The sequence below is a fragment of the Poecilia latipinna genome, unplaced genomic scaffold (genome assembly GCF_001443285.1).
Source record: "Poecilia latipinna isolate Pla-1442-1.1 unplaced genomic scaffold, P_latipinna-1.0 Scaffold1059, whole genome shotgun sequence".
Lineage (NCBI taxonomy): Eukaryota > Metazoa > Chordata > Actinopteri > Cyprinodontiformes > Poeciliidae > Poecilia > Poecilia latipinna.
The window spans coordinates 191,476-196,437 of NW_015113675.1; the positions used below are offsets into that span (position 1 = coordinate 191,476).

The 4,962-nt window shown below is 38.5% G+C and overlaps 1 long non-coding RNA gene across 1 annotated transcript in view; it reads left to right on the plus strand.

Annotated features, from left to right (window-relative positions):
* Positions 1-4,569, plus strand: part of LOC106959241 (uncharacterized) — a 22,159-nt gene extending 17,590 nt beyond the window's left edge. Inside the window, exon 3 of the long non-coding RNA XR_001427304.1 lies at positions 3,227-4,569. This is a non-coding gene — a long non-coding RNA (uncharacterized LOC106959241). The remainder of the gene's footprint in view (positions 1-3,226) is intronic.
* The last annotated feature ends 393 nt before the right edge of the window (positions 4,570-4,962 follow it).

The window sequence follows — 4,962 nt, forward strand, 5'->3', positions numbered from 1 at the left end:
ATTATTATTATTTATATATTTTAATTTTTTTTAAAAAAATTTTTTTTTTTTTTTTTTTTTTTTTTTGGGCAGTCATTCTGATAAAAGTTGCTGTTTCCATCTTCTTCCTCAGCAGATTCTGATGTCCCACACCAAATTTATTTTACATGATCAAAATGGTGCTGATTAATTATAACAAAAAGATGCTTTCAATAATCCAAACTTTTTGTGAAAATTATGTTCTAAATTATTAAAAGATTGGTTGAAAAATTCATACGTTTTAAGTATTTTTTTTATTCTTTGCCTAAAAAGATTAAGAAATTCTACCAATGTACCTACTGTACCTGTACATGCTTGAACAAGTTCAACAAGGGAACTCAGAGGACTGTCTAATGGAGGTGCACCATTATTTCAAATGTTTTACTATACGCCTTTAACAGCTGCCATTGAATCCAGTGTTAAACAACAGACTGTATGAGAAAAGATACAACAGTAAGTGCCGGCTCAGCCTCTCTGGCCCATAATTACACTGTTGATGCTTGATCACATCTTTTCTTTGAGCTGTTAACAGAAACAGTGGGAGTTAAAAGAACATAGTAGTTATGCAAACACTGTTTTGAATGAGTGATGTGTGATTAAGCAGCAGGGCCTCAGAATTTTACATTGTGGTGTGTATTGCTTGAGAAAAAAAAAAAAAAAAAAAAAAAAGCTCTGGATGTAGCCAGTGAGGTTTTCTTGCGGAGTGCCTGTGTTGGTATAAATAGATAGCCAATTTGTAAAATCGTCCGCCTGAACATAAGCATCTTGGGCCACTCTAATTGGTCAATTTCCCGCCTGTATTGAGTGCCTAGATTGATTTATTGCCTTTTTTAAAAGGCCGTGGGGACTCGCGGAACAGCTGTGCCAGCCGTCCGTGCCGGAACTGTTATGAAAACAAGAGGCTGAGTGCTGAGCGTCGGACAGCAGTCATGGCAGAAAGCAGCGGGTAGGATGAAGCAGAGCGGCATGGCAGACAGCTGGCAGAGACAGCGTCTTCTGTCTGGCATCACTGGAGATGCAAGATTTATTTCAGCAAACACCGCTGAGTGGAGAAGGCCCTGCCCTGGTGGCAATCGCTCCTTTCCTCCCCAAAACACCCTGGCAGGAATTTTCCTGATTGCCGCAATGCTTTAATCATCGGAGGGCTTGTATGATTGTAGCCAGAGCACAGAGATTTTTCATGTCATGATATCCCCCGTCCACTTGACATGGAGAGGGCGGATTCGAGTGCTCTAATTCTCGGGGCTTGAGTGATAGCTTCCCAACCTGAGCGCATCTCGGCTGAATCCAGCTGTTTGTGAGCAATCACAATGATTTACTCTCCCGCATCGTGCATTTGGCTGAAACAGTTCCATCACACGCGAAAATTAGAATAACACATCTATCAATCTGTGCACGTGTGACCTGTCGGAGCATTTCTGTTTGTTTTATGAGTTCCTGTCAGACTGTGCCTCACTGTTTACAAGTGCATAAAAGAAGACGTCTCGCACCGCAAAGAAATCTTCCGTGTTCGTGCAAAAGCCCTGTCTTAAGGATAACAACCTCTGTGACTCATGGCATGTTTTGCGTGACACAAGAATGGAAAATGCTTGACAAACTATGTAATTTGTGCCGTGCAAATGAGGAACATACCTTCTTAAATAGGGGCATGTCTGTACCACTGGTTGCAACAGTTTAGGTCTTGTTTGAAACTTTGCTTAAATCATTTCTCCTTACGTACGTGTAAATTATGCGTGTCCACGAAAATGCACCAATCAGAATTTTGTGGCAGATTTCTGCACTCCATTTTTTATAAAGCTTTGTTCTAGAGCTTTTAGGTCATTTGGAGTTCAGGTTAAGAGTTACAAGGCAGTAAATAAAACTTCATTTAAACAACAAAGGTTAGTATCGACAATTTAGTGACTAGAGTGCTTTATTTAACAAAAAAAATAAAAACAAAATTGTGACAAATCTGGCCACTTTTCTGGTGTTATTGGAAACTGTTGGAACATGAGATCAACTATCATCAGTAGTCCCTCTTAGCTAAAATTAGATTTCTTTGTATCCACATTACAGATAAATTGTGTATTTGCAAAGCTGCAAGTGACTGATGCTCTTACAGACAAGGCATAATGAAAATGTGAAATTATTTTGTCTGAACTAAGTCATTCCATTGTTTTTGTCTCTCTTTTTTTGCCTCTATCTTGTCAGTTTAGATTGTTTACCAAAGGTTGCACATTTTGTAGTGGACCATGAAGCTTACAAACCAAAACCAACTTAATAAAAGTTAACTTACAAGCTAATAAATTATTAATTAATATTACATTTCATCTTAAATAACTAAGGAATGCATAATAGTCTTTCTTTGGGGTCTGTTTTGCCTGTCCCAAGCCAAGACAAAAGAGGAGGCTAGGAGTTGTGGCAAAAAATATAAAATGTTTGACAAAAGTCAAGTTTGTTGTTCTAAACACATAAAATGTTTTCATTCACTTTTTCCTCCCCCATGATGTCATCCCTATTTCCTACTGTATCCATTGCAATTATGTACATGTCTAATTATCCAGATTTAGCCAGTTCCATTATTCTGCAACTTCTGCAGGCAGTCAATATGTTCTTTCCTTACAAATGCGTTTGCAACGGAGGTCCTGAGTGGGTCCGTACTTATTTATGTTTGGAACAAAGCCAATGTCATGGTTCAGATCTGAGAAACCAACTTTATTTCTAAAACAAGACTTCAGAAATATTTTAAAGCAATGGGAGTTTAGCATCTTAGGTTAGTGCCGCTAGCATGGCTAGCATTGCAAAAGTTTGTGTATTCCTAAAGAATGTAGACCTTTACCTTTACTCTAAAATTTCAACAAATGAAAAAAAAAACTCCCACAATTTAGCATGTTGCATAACCAAGGTCAAAAACATCCAAAAAGAAATGAGTGAAAGCAACATCACTTTTGTCATTGTTGTTTTTGACAGCACATCATAGTTATACTTACAAATAGCTCTTTAACTTTTTGTGTTTCTGGTCATCGCTATTCAAGCTAAAAATTGTCAGTCCGGTCACCAGCCCAGAGTGACAGAAATGTTTGTGTATTTCTATCATTGTGGTTTACTTCCTCGTGAATTTAATTTATAAGGTGGAAAAAAAAATCACCCTTGTCTGTGCAACACTGCAACATGCCTTGTGATATCTGAGAAATTTCACACCAAACCGAAGCATCTGCTAAGCAGTGAGAACTCTAGCCCATCCACTATCTTTGATTCCTCTGTAAAAAGGGAGCGCACATAGCTAAGTGTCTTCTTTCTGAGCTGCAATTCTTAGAAATTCCTTTATTTAGCACTGGGGATTGGGAGCGTGAGTTCTTCACATTGCATCCGAATGCACACTCCGAGTCCTCCACTGAAGGAGAAATGGGGGGAAAAAAAAAAAGGAGAAAAACCAAGAAAATGTGTACACATGAGGAAAGTGTGTAAAAGAAAGAATGAAAAGAGGGAGACGGAGAGGGAAAGAGTAATCGTATAGTGTCTATCTAGTACTTAACTTAAGGAAATATGAGTCTGGTTGAAGATGAAAGAGACTTAATCTCAAATGCCTCAAATGCCTCTCTCCTCTCCTATTTCTCCTCTCAGTGCCTGCTGTCCACTGGGACTGGCCCATTCTACAACGTTGGAGTGCATTATGTAATCCCCTCCAAGTCTGCACACCCTGCAGTAATGGTTTAATTAGGGGAGGGGAAGAAGGCATAATGGCATCCCACCTGCATCACTCTAAAACACTCACCAAAGCAGTCCGTAGTCCACTACTTGTGACCTATGGTTTTTGTAATTTTTGGGCCGTCAACTTTTAAGGTTGCTTGATCCAAGAGGAAATGTAGAGTGAACAGGGATTGTACCTCATGCAGCCTTTGGCCTCAACCTACTAATTCCTCTTCCCCATAACAGACTCCCCACCCCACCCAGTCCCCTGCCAGCCAGCCAGCCAGTGCGGGCGTGCTCAGTCTGTCAACACTTCCTCAGCACTTGGAGTGTTTGAATGGAAACATGAGGAACAACACAGGCTTGGTCAGAGCTGCCCTCAGAAACAGGGTTAAATGAGGCTATAGAGTATGACGTAACTGGGCTCGCTGCACTCAGTGCTTTTACTACCTGACTGAACTTTAATACACATTTACTTCCATTCCAGTGAATGTTTTCTAATGGTTAAGAAAGACTGTTTGTACTTAAAACACTGCAGGTTTACTCTAGACACTCGGTGATTCTTATTGCATAAGAAGCATGATGATAGTAGTAACAAGGTATTACAAACTGTTGCTTTTAATTCCAAACAGCAAAGCTGGACTTTATTTCGGAGTAAGTTTAAAATGGCTTTGACCTTTATTCTTCAGGGTTTTGAAGACTCTCTTGGGTTCTTCATAGGGTTGTTTACGTCTAGGTGTTAGTGATGCAGCAATAATTCGCTACTTCGCTCATAGGTATGATATGAGATGGTTGCTTAATGACAACCTGAAGTCAACAATGAAATGTCTTTATTTAACACAAGAAAGAAAACAAAAGTGTTTTATTTTCATGTGATACATAGATGCAGTTTTGAAAATATAATAGTTTTTTTTTTCTTTTTTTATGTGAAGATTGTTAATCGGCCTATGGTCTATGTGTACTCAGCAGCTTGGTTTAAGTATTCACATTTTATCTTTAGTAGTTTTAAAAGAAAAAGAAAATTTGTCAAACCATTCTATTCATTTATTTGTAAATTAAAATAAAAATACCGTCCAATTTTCAGCTAACTTGAGGCTGATTTCTTGCACACTCCTTGAAAATAGGGTTAGAACACCATAGGGAAAGTTGAATTGTTCTCTATAAAAGTGACCGTATCAGACAGAGTAAAACATGTAGATTTGGTAAGACACTGTCAAAACAAACATTGAGGTTATTTTCGTCTTCAATTGCATAACTTAAGGTACCAGACACAGA